The 24,016-nt window shown below is 49.3% G+C and overlaps 1 protein-coding gene and 1 pseudogene across 2 annotated transcripts in view; both read right to left on the bottom strand.

The window, feature by feature from the left end:
- Positions 1–24,016, bottom strand: part of ANXA11 (annexin A11) — a 42,151-nt gene that overhangs the window by 17,582 nt on the left and 553 nt on the right. The gene's annotated exons all lie outside the window — the stretch shown is intronic.
- LOC149747254 (small nuclear ribonucleoprotein Sm D2 pseudogene) lies at positions 478–9,587 on the bottom strand (annotated as a pseudogene).

Genomic DNA, 24,016 nt, shown 5'->3' with positions numbered 1-24,016 from the left:
GGTCTATTTGCTGGTATCTTCTTTATCACCATCCATCCAGCAACAGGGAAAGCCAGAGCCCCTATCTCCCTGTGCCCAACCTACAGACCCCAAGCTATACACAGCAGCCTCCAAATTGGCTCTGCCCCAAACTACGGTTTTTGTTCTCCAACCTCTGGTTCACCAGGCAAGGGAACGGGGTATGATATCATCATTCCTAGAAACAAGGAGAGACCTCAGGGGGGCTAATCTGATCCAGGATACGGAATCAGGACAAGTGAGGGAGCACAACCCTGTCCCTACAGACGGGGCAGATGGAGCTCGGAAAGGTAAGGGACTTGCAGATCAGTAGTAAGGGAAGGAGAAAGGCCAGAACCTAGAGCTCTCACCTGTTGGTGATGGTGTGATATCTGTTCTCACAAAGTCCCTCTCTGTACAGATCCCTCTGCCGTGTCTCACGTTAGTTGAACTGCCCGGGAGGGACACAGATCTGCCGTAACACCACACACTGTCAGGCAAGCTGCCTACTCTTGCTAACCAGTGGCTGCTGCCGTTTGAGAGGCATCCAACCACCAGTAGAGTGAGGAGACCTACGGGCCCCCTTAACAATCACACCTGCGGACCCTAGGTTAGCTGCTCTCTTCGCAGGCTGGGTCCCAAGCTAGTTCTCAAACCGCAGTGTGCATCAGAACCACCTGGAGGGCTTGTTAAACACATTGCTGGGCTCCACCCACAGGGTTTGAGTCAGTAGAACCAGAATTTGCATTTCTAACTAGTTCCCAGGTGATAGTCCAAGGACCCCACTTTGAGAAACACTGCTCTAGACGCTGTTAGTCACCTACAAGACTCTGGCTGCCTTTCACAGCTACACTGGCGAACTAGGCATGCTGTTTCCAAGGAAGCTGAAGGGCTTCCTCAAGGTGCCACCGGTCCCCATGGGATGGGTCTGGGTTCTCAGCTCTGTGGGCATGGTAATTTGTTTGGGTCAGTGGGTCCCACTGGTGACTGCAATGGGAGGCCAGGTGATGGCCTAGTGACCTTGGAGAGAGCTAGAATTGGCGACCTGTGGTGTGGGCCAAAGGCCCTCTCCCAAGCACGCTGTCACGTGGTGACTGAGGTCCCTAGTGGTGCTTTCAGTCTGACCCATCTGCCAGAACCCTCGGATGTCATTGTTGAGGAGATACCCTGGGGAGGCAAATGATGGATGGGCCAGGAACTTTCTGATGGAAGAAAGAGAAACCGGCCCTCAGAAAAACAGGGGGAGCTGCAGTTGTGCTCCTGACACCTTTGTCTCTGGAGACCACCTCCCAGGAGAACGAGCCCAAAGGCCCATCCACAGTCGGATGGAAAAACAAAACAAAAAAGCTGGATACTACCCTGTTCCATAAGCCAAAATAAAACTTCAGCCAGACCAAAGTTTAAGCATAAGAAGTAGCCCTTATCCCCAAAGATGAAATTAAATTTCTGCGTAAGAAACAAGTAACGAAAACAACATAAAGACTAGGGAAGTGACAAATTTAGGAAAAATGTTTTATGATAAGAAAAAGACCAATAACCTTTATAGAAACTCAAATGATGCAAACAATTACAGAAAAGGAACTACAGATATTCACCCTCACTAATATGCTGACTTGCCAGTTAAAAATAGAGATGTAGAAATTAAACATGACACATGCTTTGACTCAGAAGCTCTACTTCTGGAAGTCTGTTTCCCAGACACACTAGCCTGCGGCATCAGCCACAACAGCAAGAAGGAGCCCCCAGATACGCACCAGCAGAGGCTGGTTAAGTAAATCAAGCAGATCCACACGAGGGATACTCCGTAGCTTTTTAGAGATAGCCAGCTCTGTAAGTGGTGATGTGAAATGATCACCATTATTAATCAAGGTGTAGTGCTGTGTGTATGTTAACTTCGTTTAAAAAAAGAAAATGTACAAATTTAGTGCTGTATACACACACACACACACACACACACATCCCTGGAATGTTAAACAAGAAACTGGTTGCCTCTGGAGGGGAAAACTGGAACAGAAATGAAGCTCACTGTTTATATTTGCATCTCCTGCCACATGCATGTATGCCAATTAAAAAAAACAACTTTAAAAAAGGCCCAATTCAGGTGGGGATTTCTGAGCTCACTTGAGGCCATGCTGTTCTTCCAAGATTTGAATAACTCACACAGGGTCCATTCAGTGCAAGGCTGCCCGGCTCTGAGCCTGGGGTTGGCATTATTATATAAATATACCGTGGGACTCGGACCTGAAGGGACCGCTAAGGTTCCCGGCCTGGGGCAGGACCGCAGGCCAGCCTCAGCCCGCTCACAGGGTGATGGTGCTCATTCCCAGAGTTCCCTGACGATGCCCCCAGGACTCGATCTTCACCTCTCCCCAAGAGACCACCTCCAGTCTTCTCATTTTTATCCCACCATTTCCTGCCTGAAATAGCTTCGCGTCTGCGACCCACTCCGTTCTCCTTCTGAGCTCTCTTGGGAACCAAAGGCCCCAGGGGTGATTGGAGAGCACAGGGCAGTAGCTCCGCCCCTCCCCCCCCCACCTCCCCGGATGGGTAACACTTGGGTGTTCTGGACAATGGAGACGCGATGCTGATTCCTGTTAAATTTCTCTTCCATTCTGCCCATCGTCCCTCTAGCCTACTGAGACCTGCCATCCTGACCAACATCAAGCATCTTAGCACTCTCTCTCAGCTTTCTTTTATATCCACCGATTGGGAAAGCATGGCATTTGCGTTCTTCCAGGCGAGTGATACAGAAAGAGCACTCCTGAACTGTCGCTGCCGACCAATTCCCAGCCCGACATCAGCCCACCCAGGACCACGCGGGTACAGGCGTTCAACCAGCTACCAGGCCACCTAACTCTACCACAGCCCGACACCTGTTTCCTCATCTTGTTCACAACAGTACAAAGAGGGCCTCCATCAAATGAGAATGCTAACACGTCACCCCGGGCCTAGAGCCCTCCAGCTTATCCGTCTAATAATCCCCAGGAGAAAAGCAAGGGCAGCCGGAGAGCCTGGTTCGACCTTCGGATGCCCTAGTGCCCACCTTGCCCCTTCCCAACGACCACATGTCCCAGATCAGCACGCAACTCTGACTCCCAATATCTACAGCCTTCCCCGCTTTTTTGAAAATTAAGAAATCTGCTCATGGCCCAGTCTTTGGGTAACTCTGGCCTCCAATGTTTCTCAAAAGAGGCCACCAGCAGGGCCCACTGTCCTTGGTGAAGTCGGCCTGGCACGGTGGGGTGCTATATCCTGATTCAGAGGGGAGCTCGGGCAGGGCTTGGAGGGGAGGGCCTCATCTTCCCCTCCCAACTCTGTCCAACCCTCACTCTTCACGACAGAAGGGAACTCCCTGGGTTATAATCCAGCAGATCTGCTTTCTCCGTGGCATCTACGAATATCACACCTTCTGTGATGACCAATGCCTTCCTCCTACTTCTGCCCTTTAAGAAAGAAAAAAGGTGCCTGGGTGGGATGCTTCACACAGTGGACAGGCCGGGATTCTAACAGGCTGGGCACATCCCCATTGGCTCTGGTCAGAGCACTCTGTCTCGGGACTCACTGGAGAGGGCCTCCAAGTGCCGCAAGCAGCTGGCCTCTTCGGGGACTGCTCCAGTTCCTAGAAACCAGCCTGCAGGGAACTTCCGGCCTCTGGTCCCGCTTCTCTTGGGGCATGATGCAGCACAGATACCACCCTTCCTTCCTCACTGGGACCATCGACTTGCACCTGTATGCCTGATTTCATCCAGCTGTGGCCCTCTCTGGCTAAACTGGTGCTTCTCAAACTTCAGTCTGCAAAACAATCACCTGCTGGACTTGTTTTAACCCAGATTGTTGGGTCCTGCCCCCACAGTCTCTGCAAGCGTAGGTTTGAGACTTGTCCAAACATGCTGATGCTCCTTGACTCTGGACTACACTTTCTGTAGCACCGCTTCATCACACGTGAGAATCACCTGGACAGCTTGCTAAAAATGCCGAGGCTTTTTTTTTTTTTTTTTAGAAAAAACACATGACTTTATTATTCCCAGCACAAAGGGCAGGTCTTCGCAAAACGAGGGGGCAAGTTCTGGCGGCAGGGAGGAGTCCCCTACTTGCCGGCAATGAGCGGGTTCCGCAGGACCACAATGACCGAGTCCCCACGCAGGAACATTTTTGAGATGTAGCGGTCCTTGTTGACTGGCTTGGACTTCTTCTTGCCCTTGCCACTCTTGGGGACTTCGGTCCACATCTCCTTCACGTTCTCCAGCACCATGCTGCAGCGCCTGTCGAAGGCCTTCACACGGCCCAGGAGCTTCTTGTTGTTGTGGCAGTTGATGAGCACTTGGGTGTTGTTCTTGACCGACTGGGTGAGCATGGAGAGTGGCCCTGTGTTAAACTCCTCCTCCTCCCGCTTCTGCAGCTCCTCCGGGGTCATCTCACTCTTGGGCTTGTTGAGGAGGCTCATGTTGGCGATGGTGGTGGCCGCACTCTCAATGCCGAGGCTTTGGCCCCAATCATTCTGGGCCCTTCAGTCTGAAAAGGGCCCAGGAATCCGAAATATAAACAAGGATCCCGTTCCCACCTCCAGGGATTCTTTTTAATTTATTTATTTTTGGCTCCGTTGGGTCTTCATTGCTGCACGCAGGCTTTCTCTAGTTGCGGCGAGCGGGGGTTACTCTTCGTTGAGGTGCGTGGGCTTCTCATTGCGGTGGCTTCTCCTTGAGGAGCACGGGCTCTAGGCAGGTAGGCTTCAGTAGTTGTGGCGTGCGGGCTCAGTAGTTGTGGCTCGCGGGCTCTAGAGCGCAGGCTCAGTAGTTGTGGCACACAGGCTTGGCTGCTCCACAGCATGTGGGATCTTCCTGGACCAGGGCTCGAACCCGTGTCCCCTGCACTGGCAGGCGGATTCTTAACCACTGCACCACCAGGGAAGTCCTGCAGAAGTTCTGATGTAACTGATTCTGTGCTCCACACTCTAGGAAACAAACTTTCCTTTAAGGTACTTCGACACTTTCTAGCTTATTCTATCTAGCCTTTATTCCCAGCAGTAAACTCTGAGGATAAACACCAAACCTGGGCATCCCAAGATCCCATGAGACCAAGCCTCAGTTTCCTAGGTGAATGTTGAAAGCATACAGCAGGTACATAGGGGGCTTCTCAGGGACCGTAAAATGGCCTGTTCCCTAAAACTGTGTACATGTACACAAGAATACCATTCAATTTCAAGGGCCCCGCAAAGGCCCTAGCCAGAGTCCCAAACACAGGAATCTAGAAATTGTTGTGTTGGGAGAAGAGGCAAAATCACCCAGAACAAGAGGCACCTCACTACCCTGACCTAGCCACACACCCCATAATGGGGAGTCTTCTTGTTCCCCCAACCCCCACAGTGGGAGATGGCAATAAGGGCTGGGCGATGCACTATGCACATCTTCTGGTGTCCTGCCTCACTTCCAGGGACATGGAGGAAAAAGGATGGTGGCAGGGCCATGCCTCACACAAGGATATAGCACTGTCCTCCCCAGAGGGCCAGGTGGGGACACAGCTCACAGCGGGCTAACACTGAGAGGGGGCAGAGACCTGGACGCGTCTCCCAGGGCCAGAAGTTGCACGGCTGTGAGACCTCCCGCCCCAGTGACCAGCAGCAGACCAAGAGGGCCTGGACTAGGGTGGACGCTTTCGTGGGATGACCCCTCCACCGGCCTTCCCAGTCTGGGGGCTAGAGTATTTATTTGTGCTAGTTTTTTAACATTAAATCCTCAATCTGTGTTTATGCAAAAATTTAAATGTAGAGTTTAAACCATGCAGCTCAGATGATCCTTGCTGATTTCTTTTTAAAAATAAAAGGAAAAGAAGACAAGCTACAGAGTGGAAGAAAATGTTTAAAAAGACACATGTGATAAAGGACTGTTATCCAAAATACAGAAAGAACTCCTAAAAACTCAACAATAAAGTACACCTGAAACTAACACCACATTGTAAATCAACTATACTTCAATTAAAAAGAAAAAGAAAAAAAAACTCAATTAAAAAATGGCAAAAGACCTGAACAGATATTTTGCCAAAGAATACATACAGATAGCAAAAAAGCATATGAAAAGATGCTCAACATCATACATCCTTAGGGAATTGCAAATTAAAATAACAATGAAATACTACTACACACCTATTAGAATGGCCAAAATCCAAAACACTGATGACACCAAATGCTGGTGAGGATGTGAAGAAACAGGAACTCACTCATTGCTGGTGGAAGTGCAAAATGGTACAGCCACTTTGGAAGGCAGTTTGCAGTTTCTTACGAACTAAACATACTTACTCTTAGCATATGATCCAGCAACAGCACTCCTTGGTATTTACCCAAAGGAGCTGAAGACACACATGGACACAAAAACCTGTACATGGATATTTATATAGTGGCTTTCTTCATAACTGCCAAAACTTGGAAGCAACCAAAATGCCTTCAAAAGGTGAATGGATAAATAAACTGTGGTACATCCAGACCATGGAATATTATTCAGCAGTAAAAGAAATGAGCTATCAAGCCGCGAAAAGACAGGGAGGAACCTTAAATGCATATTATTAAGTGAAAGAAGCCAGTCTGAAAAGGCTATGTACTGCAGGATTCCAACTGTATGTCATTCTAGAAGAAGTAAAACTGGAGAAGTTAAAAAATCAGTGATTACCAGGAGTTAGGGGGAGGAAGGGATGAATGGGCAGGGCACAACGGATTTTTAAGACAGTGAAGCTATTCTGTACGACACTAAAATGGTGGATCCATTAGTCAAAACCCATAGAATGTACCACACTAAGAGTGAACCCTAATGTAAACTATGGACTTTGGGTGATAATGCTGTGTCAATATAGGTTCATCAATTGTAACTCTGATGTGGGGTGATGATAGTGGCGGAGGTGGTGCTGTGAACCTAAAGCTGCTCTAAAAAATAAATCACATTTAAAAATAAAAAATAAAAGGAATACAAACACACTGTAGGGAAATTCAAATGGAACAGAAAGGCACAAAGAAACAAAGTTCATTCTCCCCTCTAATCCCCTACTCAAAGGTCGCCACTGAGCAGTTTCCAAAGTATAATTCAAGACAAAACACACACACACATACACACAAATGTAAATGCATACATGTATGTATATATATATACAGTTTATGTATGTTCGTGTATACATATATGTATAATTTTTAAAAATACAAGGAAGAAATTTGCTTATCTGCAAACTCTCCTCGCTCCAGTGCAAAGCTAGGTTTGGGCAGGCTAAGGTGTAACCGGTCAGCCACATGCCTTCCTGGCCCACCTCCAGTACCTGGCTGCTGGGAGATGAAGGATTAGCCAGCCCTGAGCCGGTCTGAGCAGCTCCTGACCGACATACACTGCCCATCTCTCCAGGGTCATTGCTGAGAGGCAACAACCAAGAGCAGGGCGGAAATGGGGCCCAAAGCAAGACTATTTAAGGTAGTCAGTTCCAAGAATGTTAATACGGAAAAGGTCCCCGATCAGTGACCTGGAGCCAGGCCCTCACCTCCCCAGACCTCGGGTGTGACAGGGGGCTTCACCTCTTGGGGCTCTTCCTAGTTGGATTTTAGGACTCCTGAAGGGGACACCTCTTCAGGTTTTCACCCCAATCCTAGATTTACAGACTTCCTAAATGCCTACGCTGGAAGGCAACTTGAAGGTTATCTAGTTTCTAACCACCTTGGTTTTGGAGCCAAAATATGCCAGGGACACCGTTTACTCAAGTCACAAACACATGGGGAGAGGGTCCAAGGTAGAACCCAGCCTGCTGGGAGCAAAGCCTGCCTACCTTTCCCTAAGAGGGTCATACTGCAAAACCTGTGACCATTTCAACCTAGGCTGGGCTGGCTTGTTTGGTGGTCCCAACCGGTCCTGCCACTGGTGACCTAGTTTAAGACCCCTCCTCCAAGGACAGTGCAATGACTGCTCTGAACTGCGGTCAGCCAAGGACATTCCTCATGGCCAGGAGGTTCCAGAAACCCTCAGGTGCCTCGGCTCCCACCACCTCCCTCTCCCCATACCTACAGGGACAGGAGGAGAGAAGCCTGGCACAGCCCAAGCTCTGCCACACACAGTCCTTCAAAGTCGTGCTCAGGTCTAGCCTGGACTCCCATCTCCAGCTCAGCCTTGCCAAGCAAAAACAGGCAGCATGATGTAGAGCTCAGTGCTTCCTGAACTGTGTTCCCCGACACCAACTTACATCTTATGAGTTGAGAATTCACCAGGTGCCCAGTTAAAAAAGAGAAAGAGATTAGTTGTCCAAAAACTTTGGAAAACGCTGCCTACGACATCCCCTTCCGGAAAAGTGCCAATACTTAATAGGATAATAAAGGCTCTGAGAAGTCCTGTAACAAAGGTGCCTGCTTAACTTTTTCCCTCAATTTCCCAAACTTACTAGGCAATAATAATAATAGTTAACATTTATCGAATACTTATTATGTACTAGGCACTGTGTTAAGTGCTATACATGGAATAGAACTTTACAACAACTTTACAACAACTCTATAAGACAAATACTAAGATTATGATCTCTGTATTAGAGATAAGGAAACTGAGGTATGGAGAGATTATACAAGTTGCCCTAGGTTACAGCTAGTAAATGATAAGCCAGGATTCAAGCCCAAGCAGCCAGGCTCCAAGGCTCAGGACTTTTACCCCTCACATGGCCCACCAGGCCCAGACGCTAGTATTTCAAAGACCAAAACTTTAAAAACACTGGTTGATGGAATACAACAGACTTAGGAAGCAGGACACCAGGTTTCCCCGTGATCCCGAGCATCTCACTAAAGGCAGTCTAGGGTGGTGGGAGGAGCATGAACTCTGAAGCCAGATGTGGCCCAGGCTCGAATCCCAGTTCTGCTCCCTAAGAGGTGGGTGGTCTTGGGCAGGTTATTTAACCTTTCTGGGCTTCAGTTTTCCACATCTGTTAAATGTAGATAGTAACAGTTTAACATCAAATATGTTCTCATGATATCATTTAACCTCTCATTGTATCAGTTTCCCCAACATAAAACAGCAAACAGGATTAGAGGGTCCCAGAGGACCCTGGGCCATTTGATAATACACAGAATGAGAAATGTGGGAGCAGGGAGGGCACAGGGTGGAGAGCTGGGGTCAGAACCGTGTGAAGAAGGGCAGAGGACAGGAGCAGTAAAGTCAGCTGGTTCCTTCTCCCACACCAAGCCCAGTTCAGCAGCAGATCCTGGACGGGAATGGCTGTGTTGGATTTTCCAATCTCCACGAGGAGAAACCACCAACAGGAAACTGGCAGTGTTTTCTTTCCATCCCTGCTGCAGGCCTGGGTGCCCTGGAGGCTTGGTCCAAGCTCCAGGAAAAAAAGGGGGTGGGAGGGATGGAGGAGGAAGCACCTTTGAAAAGGCCTTTGGAAAAGAAACCTGCCCGGAGCAGGGCCTCAGCCTGCACAAAGCTCCAGCCCTGCCCGCACCCAGGAGCCTGCTGTCAGCATGTCCACCCTGGGACGGCCCTGATAGAAACCATATTCTCTGCTCTCAGTTGCCTTTCCAGACCAGGTCGGGGGAATGGAGAAGGAGTGAGGAGGGGGCGAGGCAGGAGGGAACACTTTCATGGAAAAGTACCTGCAGGCAGACAGGGAGATTCACAGCAGGTCCCTCTACTAACTCCTCCACGGCACAGCCCTGGCAAACCTGGGTCACTCCAGCTCATCGGGAGAGACCCCTGTGGCAGGTGCCCATACCAAACAGGCTTCCGGAAGAGCCAACACTTAACCAAATGCCAACCCCGATTCAGGATTTCTGAGAACTGGAAAGCAGCCACAGAGGAAGCAGGTGAACCCAGGTATGGTGTCAGTATTTGGCTGACAACCAGGCCCAAGACATGACGGGGGCTCAGGCTGCGGTTCTTGTAGTCGCCAAGGTTCTTGTGACAGACACAGTGGCAGTGAAAGAAAAATCCCCCCACCTAAGTCCAAGGTGTGGCCAGGACCTAAGGAAATACCCCTTTCCCCACATACCCCTTTCCCCTTCCCCAAATACGGAAACCGTGGTTTGTTTCTAAGTGCAGCTCAGGCTTGGGGAGGCAGGTCTGTGTCTGTCAGTTTCGCCACTTCCGCGTGGGGAAACTGCTGGCAATCACACCACCTGATCAGAAGGGGCTCCTCGGGACTAGCGGATGTAAATCAAGCACAAGCCCCAGAGTGCTAGAGGCCTCCTGGCTGTCCCAGACTTAGCGCTCAAGTCCCTGCATTTCCTGCAAACTCCAATCCAAGCGCTGTTCCTCCAGGATCGCCTGGGCCCACAGGAGTGCACTTCACTCCAAGCTCGGTGGCAGGTACTGTCTGCACAATGAACCCGTCAGAAGCTCAGCTGGAAAGGAACTTGGGGAGCTCCTCCTCTGAACCCCTCCCTCGTCTGGGTGGGGAAGGGGAGGCTGGGTGGCTCATCCAGGTCACACAGCCTAAGCATCACCAACACTGGGTCTCATAACATCCAACCCCAGGTCCTCTGTAGGTCCTTCTACCACCTCCAATTACTCTCTTTCCCACACTCTAAACCAGTGCCCCTATCTTTGCACAACCCACACTCCCCCATCGAGAGCTCTGTCGTATGAATTTTACCCACGGCCCACACAGCCTTGATAGAATCTTCTAATACTGCTGCTGGGCAACCAGGGAGAAACACAGGGTCCAATGACAATGGTTCCAATTCTAGCTCTACCACTTGCTGGCCGTTTGACCTTGGGCATGTTGCCTAACCTCTTTGAGCCTTTCTCCTTAAAACTGGGGAAAGTACATTCATCTTACTGTGTGGTGCTGAGGGTGTGATGCACTGATACACGCATATAAAGCTATCCATCATGTAGCTTATTAGCATAGAGTAGGTGCTCAGTTAATTTTAACTTACTCCCTAAGGAGCATTAGCTTGGTAGGTAGGGTCTGGGTCCTAACTTCACCACTTGCTGCGTGACATTCACAGGACAACTTAACCTCTCTGAACCTCCAAGCTGTCTGCCCACCTACCTTGAAGTTACTGTGAGGACTGAATGAAGTAAGAACAGGGAAGACCTCTGTAATATAAGGAGAGTTTTCTCCACTCTGTGACCAATTCAGCCAGTGTTGTACCCTCCCAAGTGGTCAAAGAGGACAGGCTCTGATGTTTGGAGAGGGGAAAAAGGGTCATCAAAGATCCTAGACAGACACCCAAACTTATTCAGTGTCTACCAGGTGTCTAGCCCACACAATGAGGGTAGTACCTAACCAATTCTTACGGTCATGGGTGCTTCAAGACAATTTTGAGAAAGGGAAAGGGGAGAGGGGAGGGCTTTTCAAAGCCAACGATCAAGGCACCATCAGGCTCCTTGTAGGTCTGTCAAAAATATTCCCAACAGACAGACTGCACCTTGATCCCCCAGAACGGGTGACTATGTTGCCCTACATGACAAAGGGGCTTTGCAGATGTGATCAAGGTTACCAACCTTGAGATGAGTAGTGTATCCTAGATTATCCAGGTGGACCCATGAGTCCTTTCCTTGCTATGTTAAGGATGAAAGGAAAGGATGAGGAGAAATAAAGATGAAAAGAAAGAGATAAGAAGCTTGAGAGGGATTCCATCCATGCAGGACGGGCGCCAGGATCCAAAGAATGCAGACGGCCTCTAGAAGCTAGAAAAGACAAGGAAACAGACTGCCCTCTAGAGCTTCCAGAAAAGATATAACCCTGCCAACAAACACCAGGAGACCCGAGAGACAAAACCGTATGACAGTAAAGTTGTGTGCTAAAATGGGGCAGCCGCAAACAGTAGGGCAGTTCCTCAAAAAATTAAACGTACGACCTAGCAATTCCACTTCTGCATACGTACCCAAAAGAACGTATTTGTACACCAGTGTTCACGGAAGTTATTATTCACAGCGGCCAAAAGGTGGAAACAACCCAAATGTCCATCAACAGATGAATGGATAAGCAAAATGCAGTATATACATAACAAAAGAGTATTTGGCCTTAAAAAGGAAGGAAATTCTGACACATGCGAGAATATGGATGAATCTTGAGGTCATTATGCTGAGTGAAATAAGCCAGTCAAAAGATAAATACGGGGCTTCCCTGGTGGCACAGTGGTTGAGAGTCCGCCTGCTGATGCAGGGGACACGGGTTCGTGCCCCGGTCCAGGAAGATCCCACATGCCGCAGAGCGGCTGGGCCCGTGAGCCATGGCCGCTGAGCCTGCGCATCCGGAGCCTGTGCTCCGCAACGGGAGAGGCCACAACAGTGAGAGGCTCACGTACCGCAAAAAAAAAAAAGATAAATACTCTATGAGTCCACTTGTATGAGGCACCTGGAGTAGTCCGATTCAGAAACAGAAAGTAGAATGGTGGTGCTGAGGGCTGGGGGGAGGGGAGAGGAGTGGGGGGTTAGTGTTTAATGGAGACGGAGTTTCAGTTTGGGAAGATGAAAAGTTCTGGAGATGGATGGTGGTGATGGTTACACAATAATATGAATGTACTTAATGCCACCAAACAGCAGACCGAAAAATGGTTAAAATGGTATTAAAAAAAAAAAGCTGTGGTTTTAAGCCACTAAATATGGATAAATTGCTATAGCAGCAATAGAAAACAAGTACATACAGTGACCACCGCTTTTCTCCTTCCCTCCAGATCTTTCCATGGTGTCCTCTTTGAAAAGCCTCTCTTTGTATAAGAGATCAGTGCACAAGTCTACCTCAGTCAGCAAGAGAAGCAATAAACCAAGACCACAGAAAAAACCATTCCACCAAGAAGGGAGGGACCAGGTGCTCACGTCTCCTACATGTCTGGGAATAAGAGCTCACTCAGTAAAGCTTTGCTTGCTTGTATTATTATCAGTCAACAAAGTCACCATGGTGAGACCCAGGGCTTGTGAGTGGGTTCCCTATGCCTGGCCAGGCATACCCAGCCAGCAATGCAAATGCTCTTGGGAGGGGAAAGGTGGGCAGTGTGATGTTCGGGTTGGTGGGGCAATCAAATCACACCCAGCTATTTGTAATGAGGTGGATGGACCTAGAGTCTGTCATACAGAGTGAAGTAAGTCAGAAGGAGAAAAACAAATACCGTATGCTAACACATATATATGGAATCTAAGGAAAAAAAAATGTCATGAAGAGCCTAGGGGTAAGACGGGAATAAAGACAGACCTACTAGAGCATGGACTTGAGGATATGGGGAGGGGGAAGGGTAAGCTGTGACAGAGCAAGAGAGAGTCATGGACATACATACACTACCAAACGTAAGGTAGATAGCTAGTGGGAAGCAGCCACATAGCACAGGGATATCAGCTCGGTGCTTTGCGACCGCCTGGAGGGGTGGGATGGGGAGGGTGGCTGGGAGGGAGACGCAAGAGGGAGGAGATATGGGAACATGTGTATATGTATGGCTGATTCACTTTGTTGTAAAGCAGAAACTAACACACCATTGTAAAGCAATTATACCCCAATAAAGATGTTAAAAAAAAAAAAATCACACCCAGCCAGCCAAAACCAAGCAACTGGGACACCAGAGATCATTCTGCCCTAGAGATGACTCAGTTCATTCCCCATTCTGCCCTAGAGATGACTCAGTTCATTCCCCATTCTGCCCTAGAGATGACTCAGTTCATTCCCGCCCACCCAACCCCGGCTCCTATTTCACAAGTGGAGAAACTGACAACCAGAGAGTGGAAGTGACAGGCCAAGGTGACACAGCAAGATCCTCCCAGGGCTGGCTCAGGACCCGCCCACTTCCTGCTCCCAAGCCAAGGGCCCACTGTCCAAAAGGCAGGACCCAAGCCAATTGCTGAGTTTTCACAGCATCTTTAGAGGGAGGTTCAGGTTTTGTTGAGCCTGAAGCCTATATAATTTTAGGGGCCCTTTTAAGACCCTGGATGCAGAACACTTTCTTGCAAATTCTACGAAACTATATGACTTTGTGAATTCACTTGCAGGGCCTCTCCCACAGCCTTGCAAAGGACACACGCAAGTGACTGGGGGGGTGGGGGGGCTTCAACCTGAAGGTTAAGTTTCATTAGCCTAACACTAGTTCCACCTCTGGGCTCAGAGAGGCACCCAGTGCTGGGCTAGACTTCCCGGAGCACAGGAGGAAAAAACAAAAGTTCTGACCTGCACCAGGCTTTCCCTCTAGCTGGGGAGATAAACACAAAAGAGCAATCACAGGAAAATACCCACAAAATGTTTAAGAGCCACTCCCAGGCAGAATGGAGATTAAGGCTGAGAATCAGGAAAGGGCTCTGAGAGCAGAGAGGAGGAGGGAGGAGAGGTGGGAGGCATGGTGTCTAGGAAAGCGGCTTCTCTCTGATGGATGGGCCTTGGCGAACCCAAGGCTCCCCTGGGCATCTCTCCCTCATCTGTTAAATGAGTGAGCCCGCAAGGGATCCGTGGTTGTCAATTTGTGCTGCCCAGGACCTGGGGCTCCCTGGAGGTTGTGTAGTTCACAAACATTTATTTTGTTGTGGGGAGGGGAGAGGTGAGGCCACAAAAGAGACTCTCCAACTTAAATTTTGTTTTAAATGGAAAAACAGGAAACCTGGCAACAAGGGTCCTACATTCCCACGTGGTGGCACACAGCTGGGGATGCAGCAGCTGCCCCTTCATCCAGGATGCCTGTTTCGGCTGCCCACTGTCCCCACCAGGGCAGTCCCTGCAGGTACCGGTATTTGTAATGAAAGGAACAGATGTTCATCCAGGGCCCTGCCAGGTAAGAGGTGGGGAGAGGGGTGGCGCACAAGACTAAAGACCTAAAGGCAGCAGGGAGTCCCTGGGCCTCTACAGTCCTGGGGCCTGTTCAAATGCCTTTGGAAAGGCCCAGTCCCTTCAAACCTAGAAGACCTGACAGAGTATATACTCCAGCTCCTGGAAGCCCCAGGAAATCTCTCCTTCAAATAGCACTTATCAAGGGCTGCTCTTCTAATGGTGACCAAGTCCCCAGCCAGTCTTATTCAGCTGGAAGCTGAAAAGAAATCCCCGTCAGAATCTGCAGATCACCCTGGAGGAGAAGATGCTCTTTCAGATCTCAGGTGGGGCTGATCACTGTGCAGGTGGGATGCTAAAGCCTGCCAACCCGCCCTGGGCTGTGCCATGGCCAGAAAACGGAAGGTCCCTGGAGGTCTCTGTGTGATGGAAAGAATGCAGGAAATGCATGTCTGTAGCTCAGTCAAGCCAATACCTCAGCACTTTCCATCTTCAGAACTTCTGCTCAAACAGTCCCTCTACCAGGTCTGTCCTCCTATCTCCTTTGTGCCTTCCTTAAGCCTAAGTCAATTCTGGCTTTCCTTTTAGCCAGATGGAGCCCCGCTTCTTTCAGGAAGCCCACCCTGATCTCTCCACCCACAACGATGATCTCCCTTTCTGGAACTTACCAGCACTTGGCCTAAAATGTTTTCTATGTCTTCTTAGTGCTCTAATAATACTCCCCCTTTTCCAGTACCTATGACAGGTATTAATACATATATTACCTCATTATATCTCACCTCATTAACCTTTGAAATGATCCTGCAAGAGAGGTATTATCACCTCAAGGGAACTAAGGCTCAGGGATAATTCTTGACAAGCAAGGATCACACACCAGACTAGTGCCCGAGCCAGAATTACTTTTTCTAGGTCTCCCAGTGAGAAAGTCAGTGCCCGGGCTATAGGACAGGCCTCTCCTCTCCTCCTCCACTGGCCAGTATGGGTCAGGGCACAGCAAGGTCCCTGACACACACCAACAGGACACCAGTGTACCCTGATTCATCTCTTTCACACCCTGGTGGCACCTGTCCCAATGACCTCTTCAGTCAGAGCTTCTGGTACAGAGGCTCCAGGAATTCTGGGGGCAGAAAGGACTGATCTAAGACATTCCCTCTCTCCCTCCCACGACAAGGTAGAACCTCAAGTTATGTGAGAGGGCATATGAACATCCCCGACTCTGCTGGGGCACTGCCTCACCTCTGAGGTGTGGGTCACAGATGCCATCAGGCCCCAGGAGCAAGCCAGGGAGCCCCAGGGCCGCATTCCACCAACCCTGACCGTCTTTTCCCAGGCACTGAACAAAAAGCCCATAGAAAGTGCTGTTAACATTCAACTCCTCACTCACACCCATGAATTAGGAATAGCTGGAGCCCATGTCAATCATTAGCCAGACAGTGCCTCAGACTCTGCCCTCCGAGGGCTGGCACCTGGGGAGGCCCAGCCTGGAGAAGCTCTGGGCAAAGCAGGCTGGAGAGTGGCCACGGACCAGTGTCCAGGCCTGACCAAGGGGTTGAACTTGAGAAAGCAGGCTCAGAAAGACAGCTCTTAGAAATAAAGCCAGGCCTTCCCTGGTGGTGCAGTGGTTAAGAATCTGCCTGCCAATGCAGGGGACACGGGTTTGAGCCCTGGTCCGGGAAGATCCCACATGCTGCGGAGCAACGAAGTCCGTATGCCACAACTACTGAGCCTGAGCTCTAGATCCCACAAGCCACAACTACTGAGCCCACATGCCACAACTACTGAAGCCTGTGCGCACCTAGAGCCCGTGCTCTGCAACAAGAGAAGCCACTGCAGTGGGAAGCCCGCGCACTGCAACGAGGAGTAGCCCCCACTCGCCGCAACTAGATAAAGCCCGCGTGCAAAAACGAAGATCCAATGCAGCCAAAAATAATAAATAAATAAATAAAATACATAAAAATTATTTTATACTTTTATTTTTATTTATTTTATTTTATTTTTTTTTGCAGTACGCGGGCCTCTCACTGTTGTGGCCTCTCCCGTTGCAGAGCACAGGCTCCGGGCACACAGGCTCAGCGGCCATGGCTCACGGGCCCAGCCGCTCCGCGGCATGTGGGATCTTCCCGGACCGGGGCACGAACCCGTGTCCCCTGCATCAGCAGGCGGACTCTCAACCACTGCGCCACCAGGGAAGCCCCATAAAAATTATTTTAAAAAAATAAAAATAATAAAGCCAATTCCCAGTGCGCTGGCATTTGGATTACACAGGAATCCTACAATATCAGGGCTGGAAGGGGCCTTCAGGAGTTTCTTTGACTCAACCAGCTTGTTTTACTGAGGTGGGAGCCGAGGCCTAGAGAGCAAGGCCTGCCTCGGCTCTCAGGATCGGCTGGGACAGGACAAAGACTCAAGTCATGTTTCTCGACCTCCCGGCCGATGCATCGCGGCCCAGGCTGGCTGCCCGCCACTCACGCTTCTGGGCGCCATTCCACCTTCCTGGGCTGGAGAATGGACTTGGAAATGTAAAGGCTACCCTGGGAAAGACAGAATGAGAAAATGACTCTGCTGCCTCCTAATAAAGCCCCATATCATCAAGCCACAGAGAAAGCATCCTCTGCCCAGGGGAAGCCTCTGTGACATTGCTTCCCTCCAGGTTCACCCCCATGAGTTAACAAAAGCAGAGAGCAGGGGTTGGCAGCCTCTTGTTTTCATCTCTCCAGGGTATCAGGAGCCGCGCTGACCAACAGCCCAACTCAGTTCAGGGTTCAAATGGCCTCTGTCCCCAAGCTCTCCCGGAAATAGACAATGATGTGTCACACCTGGAGTTGATGAAGGTAAGTCGGGAGAAGGAAGCACAGTTAGACTCTCTCCATCCCAAAGCTGGGTCTTGAAGGGACACCCGCCCCCGCATCCCGAGGGCCCTCTAAGATCAGGAGGTGACTCCAAGTGGCAGAACGAATGGCTGCCAGACCTGACTATTGGGAATGGCCTGGAAGCAGCGAGACCCTCAGAGCATGAGCAAAGTAGCAGCAGCAACTTGCCCTCAGGATCGGGGCTGCCACCCCCTGCACCGCCTGCTGGCTTGCCCCTGTCACAAGATACCACTCCTACTCCCTAACCCGAGGAAGGCTGGCTTAGCCAGTGGCAGAACCGACAAGCACAGGAGTCGCTTCAGACTGCGGGCACCAGTGGGTGGTGTTCCAGAAACTTCAGTCGTCACCCCCTCAACCATCTGCCTCTTGCTTCCATGACAGAACACTACCTGCAGCCGGGCACATGGCAGCCCCAAGTAAGGACTATGTTTCCAAGCCTCCCTGGCAGCAAGGCAGGGCCCTGTCAGGGAGTCAGCTGTCCTGGGCCTTGCAGGTAAGGGAAGCACCCAGAGCAACACTGCCCAAGTGTGGTCCCCAGACTGGTCGAATCAGCACAACCTGGGTGCCTGTCATAAAGGAAATTTCTCGGGCCTCACCACAGACCCCCTAAATCAGAACCTTTAGGGGTGGGGCCCAGGAATCCGTGTTTTAACAAACCTTGCCAGTTATTCTTAAACATGCTCAAGGTTGTAAACCAAAGCCCTGAAGAATGCTGGGAGCAACTTTTCATAAGGAGCCTCGTGCCTGGACAACCTCATGGAACAGACACTTATTAACTCTGGACTCCAATTTCTGGAGATAGAGAAACTCCTCTCTTAAATCATGGCCAAACCTGAATCCTAATGCAAGTGGGTGGGGAAGAGGAAGGAAGAGGAATGATGAGAAACTTAACCCAGACAGCAGAAATCAGGAAGGAAACAACATCCAAGTATAGTAAATAATAAACAGAAAACAAGACACAAGAAATAAAATCAAGACCATCTGGTATGCAAACAGTCTGAATTCTCTACCAAAGACAGAAATGACCAAATTCGGTTTGTTGCTATTATCACCGCCTTCCGCCATGTCCCCGAACCCCAGTCACGTGCTGATTACAAGAGAAACACTTTTTTTTTTAAACGAGAAAGAAAAGTTAAAAATTAAGGCAAAGACATACTAGGTAAACACAAAGACAAACCAGAAGTGGAAATATTAATATTAAAAACATGTTGAGGACTTTCTAATAATCCTGCCTCTGCAAACTGAGGGTTTTTTCCAACCATTTCTCAGCCATCTGGAAACACAAGACTTGGAAAACTACCCCCTAGGAATCCATGGTACAACAGGGCTTAGGCCATTCTAGTCCCTTGAAATAGTTTATGTGACTTAAAACACAAGCATAGAAACGAGTGTAAAACTTGTGGCCCAAGTCTTTATACCTGACATTTGGCCCTGGGACATTTTTCTGTACTGTTTTGTCATATCCCTTGGGGAACAGAGAAAGTACGCCTTGCCGCTTCAGATGAGGAAGGAAATGTAATTGCGAGTCACAGCCGTCCACCTCCTTGGACCTAAGGGATGGGGGGGAACCAAACACAAAGGCAGAGGAGTGGTACTCAGGCCCATCCCTGGGCGTTGCAGACAGATCTCCTTTTATCCATCCCTCCTAAAACCTGGCTATCATGGGGGCCACTGGGACAGGCAAGGAGGGGGAGCTCACAGTAATCCTGACTCAGAAGCAAGCGGGGGCAGTCTGATTACTACCTACTCTGCGTGAGTCTGAGTGGAAACTAAAGGATGAGGCTTACCCCCTCCCTGACTGACGCCTGCCTCCAAATTTCTGAGGCTTTCACTTACTGTCCTATAAAATGCACTTAGTTACTAATTTTAGGACTGTAAAGAAGAAGGGATTCTCCCAGATTCTTGGCGATATATGCTCCTAAAAGAGTTAATATAGATTTTAAGGCCAAAGGCCAAAAGCATTGAATAAGCAAAAGACAAAAGCAAAAGGTACAATCCACAAAGGTAAGCTTGATAAACCTGTATACACCAAACATGCATGCCAAATTCATAAATCCAAGACAAATATAAGTTGAGCTTGACTCAAAAAAAAGATTCAATAAGCAGGGATGCAGAGGGCAACCTCAAGATCACAGATGTATCTGAAGTCTGTATCCCACAGAGAGTACACGTCCATGAAACCTTTTCACATTGATTGTGTAGCTGGCCACAAAGAAAATCTTAATACAGTCCAACAAGAGATTTTGCTGAGCACATTCACTCAATAAAACTAGCAGTCAACATTAAAATATGACCATACCCCCCACAAAACTTACTCAAAAATTCAGGACGTTGCCTTCTAAAAAATTCTTGGATCAAAACTGATCTACAGAGTACTAGAAAGCAATGGAAAGGTGAGCATTTCATACAAAGGCCCATTGGCTAGAGTTGCACTCAGAGGAAAACGATGAGCTTTATATACTTTTTAAATTAAAATAAAACACTAAAAATAAATGAACCAATTTAGATGTTAAAAGTAGAGCAACAGGGCTTCCCTGGTGGCGCAGTGGTTGGGGGTCTGCCTGCCGATGCGGGGCACGCAGGTTCGTGCCTCGGTCCGGGAGGATCCCACATGCCGCGGAGTGGCTGGGCCCATGGGCCATGGCCGCTGAGCCTGCGCGTCCGGAGCCTGTGCTCCGCAGCGGGAGAGGTCACAACAGTGAGAGGCCCGCGTACCACACAAAAAAATAATATAAATAAATAAATAAATAAATAAAATAGAAGTAGAGCAACAAAATAAGCCAGAAGTAAAAAGAAATGAGTAACAATAAAGGTTGAAATGAATGACCAACAAACAGAAAAAAAAGGTAGGAATAAAAAAAATTATTTACAAATAATTTCCAAATTATATGACATATATTTTATGATATATATATATATATCTCTCCAGCATATCCAATTAGAATCCTATTCTTAAAATCTAATGAAGACATTCTACATCACAAGGCCTGTAATCTGTCCCTGATTTGGAAAACTTAATATCATAAAAATGTGAACTCTTCCTTATAAATAAAACATTCAGTGACATTCCAAACAGGATTTTATAGATTGTTTACTCCAACACCATTTCAAACTATAAAAACAGTCAACAGTCTCCATACCCAGCAATGGGGGAAAGGTTGAATAAATTATTTTACATCTGTACTACAGAACAGGCAGGGGACAACCTAGGGCGGGTAGGGGTGGCCTCTGCTTTTGTGCTCCCAGCACAGGGCTAGGCAAACAGTGGATACTCACTAACACTGAGTTCAATAGAAATATCCCTTGTCACCCGCTTCCTAAAATAGCCGTGACCTTTTAGGTGGACACAGCAAGCTGATGTCTGCTATCACCAGCCCCCCACATACACACCCTTTTCCCCCAGGGATGCCACTCCCCAGGCTTAATCTGCCATATACTCCCTCTGGCTCCCTGTTATCAGCCTCTGAGTTTCTCCTTGTCCCTCACGCTGTCCTCTAAGCCAGTCTCTCCCCAGCTACAGGTGTAAGAGGCTGGGGGCTCCTGACTTCCCTCTCAATTTCAGGAGTGATTCCTCCCCTTTTTTTTCTGCTAATGGGACCTTCAGGAGCACAAGCCCCTGGAAGACTAGACACTCAGAGATCACAGAACCAGGAGTCAGCTACCTGCCATCTGCACACTCCACCCCCAGCTTCAAGATTCCTCGCAGGCACACAACGAAGATATCAACACTGCCATTACCACCCCCTAACTGATCTCAAACCCCTTTTGCAAACATCACCTCACCAGATTGTGCAAACAACCACGTGAGGTAGGCATTTTACCACCCAGAACTCTGGGACTCTGTGTGGCTAGGTGGCTTGTCCCAGGATACCAAGCACGGATGAGAACTCTGTCTCCTCACTCCTCCATTGGCCTCACCTGTTACTTTCTCACATCAGGAGCAAAGCCAGCTGTGGTTCAAGTCACTGTACATGCTGCACTGTCAGGATTCTCCCAAATACAAACCACCACGTGAAATCAGGCCTTTATTTCATGGGGTACCCGGGCTCAGGGTCAGTAGGCTTAATATGGTATGGTTTCAGGGTTATTAGAAAGCGCCATGAATTTCACAACTCCTTTTAAAAATGCAAATTCCCAACAAGGAAACTTTGGTGTCTTCATTTCCCCTAAGAGCTTTTCTATTTAGGTAGCCCTCAGATTCCTGATGTTCTGCAGGCAATGGGCTCACAGGGTGCTGAGGAGAAAAACTCAGAGAAACTTGAGTCTGTATGCTTGGCTGTGATTGTAAAATACACCTATGCACAGAATCTTCCTCCAGTGGTCCCCATGGGGCAAGTATCAGGGACTTGGTTCAGGCTCAGCGGGAGGGAAAAGACGGCAGCTGAGAAGAGGAAGGAGCAAGAAGGAAGGGGAGCTCCACAAAGACCCTGGGTCCTCTGAACATCCAGCACTCGGCACAGATTTCATTTCTACATTCACCTCCTGCCCACACAGGGTTTACCCTCCCCGCCCAAGTGAATTCCCAAGAAAAACCCACACTCACCTCTTCTGGCTCAATTCTCACTCCTACCACCTCAGACTACCCATCCTCCCAAAATCACGTGGCCAAGGCATCACTAATGGATCTTAGGTGCAGCAATCCAGGATGAGTCCTGACTACCATCCTTGCCCTGGAGACATAAAGGAGTCCAAAGCGACTCCCACTTGGCCTCTCAGACAGTTCCTAGGCTCACCTCTCAGTCTGGACTCACTTCCGTCTCACTCTCCCAAGCTGTTGGGTTTTTTTGGCCTATCCTAATTCAGCTTCCAAAGCCAAACATTTTAACAGGGAAACCTTACTTCCCTGGCCTGCCTCTTTCACTTAGCTAATATCTACTGAGTACCGACATTCGGCAAGGTCCCTTCTGGATGCTGTGGGACCAAGAGACGAGTGAGAAATACCCCCCACCCTCCAGACACAGAGGACGGGGCAGAGAGAAGACTTGTGGCCATAAAATTATTACTCCAAGGCGAGTTTTGAGAAGTGATGCCAAAGGAGTGGAGGAGTGCTGCATGGGCTCACAGCATGTCTTGTCCCTTTCTGCTCCAGGCACCTGGATGGCTCCCAGGAGGGTGGTGAATAACACGCAGAACTGGGAGAAGGAGGGCAGAACAGCATGAGCTAAGACAGAGGAAGAGGTCAGAAGGAGAGTAATTCAACTCGGCCCTTCAGGGCACGAAGGGAGTGATAGCTATTGTTATTATTACTGTTGACTCTTCCAGATGATTACTCATGCGCCAGGCCCTGCTGTAAGCTTTATGTCTATCCTGGGACACAGGGTTATGGTGCACCAGTCACCACCTGTTCAGATCAGTGCCTGAGCTGTATGGTTGTTAAGTATATTAACTCATTTAATTCTCACCATAACCCTGTGAGGTAGGTATTACTACTACCCCCCACTTTAAAGATGAGGAAATGAAGGCATAGAGACCAGTAAGAGGTGAGACTCGGGAGGGATGCAGGAGCCCAAGGTAGTGAGCACCCCACGCCAGGGCAACAAATAGCCCTGGCACCTCACCTGGCCTCTCCTGGCAGGGAACACCCGGTAGCATGAAGAGTGCCTTGAGGGAAGGGGCCCTGTTAATCCTCCTGGAATCCCCAACAACTGACTGAAACAAGGAAGGAACGGAGGAGTATGATGAGAGCCAGTCCGGGGTGGGGGGGGAGCAAGATAGCACGCCCTACCTGTCCAGCTCCTGGACTCAGCCTGGCACTGCCCTGTAAACTTTTGTCCCTGCCGTGGGGCAGGGCAGAGGCTCACCCCTCACAGGGCCACTCCATGCCCAGGTCAAAGCAGCAGGGAGCAAAGTGACGGCAGGGAGGGAAGGCAGAGCGGCGGGCTACCACAGATCCCCCAGGTCTGTCCTAAAACACCCAACCTCCGAAGAAAGGTCACTGATTAGAGGGGCAGGGACAGAAATGTGCCAGGCAAACTGTTCCCAGCTTGGGCTAGAACTGTCTAGCTTAGCTTCTCCCCAAAGTCTCAAGCTGATGAACTGCACAACTCTCCTTTAGGCCAAGAGATGCGTTTCTACCTTTTTAAATCTTCAGGGGACTGGGTAGAGCCCAGCGGGAGGTAAAAGTCAAGAATCCCTCCCTGAAACTGTAGCTCAAGGTTGAAATGGAGGAAAGGCAGCGAAAGTAAACACACAGGTGAACACAGCACCTGGGATAGATCCCGCATTCTCTCAGAGTGCCTTGCAAATCAACTCCAACTAGCAGCTCCCAGGAATTTCCGTCTTTCCAGTTCCGGAGGAAAGTTCCTGAAGGCAGCCTCCTCTGCTAGCTCTCCTCAACATAAGCCCTTCCCAGAAGGGTACACACACGCCCGAGAACTCAACGGGGTCAGAGGGGCCGTGGCCACCGGCCATCCCCACACCAGCCAGTCGCCTTCTTGTCGCAGGTTCACCCGGTCCCA

The sequence above is a fragment of the Delphinapterus leucas genome, chromosome 16, assembly GCF_059928025.1.
Source record: "Delphinapterus leucas isolate spDelLeu-1000000601 "Yukka" chromosome 16, BTC_Dleu_Yukka2, whole genome shotgun sequence".
Lineage (NCBI taxonomy): Eukaryota > Metazoa > Chordata > Mammalia > Artiodactyla > Monodontidae > Delphinapterus > Delphinapterus leucas.
The sequence above is the reverse complement of the archived record's forward strand: the minus strand, read 5'-3'. Positions and strand labels throughout refer to the sequence as shown.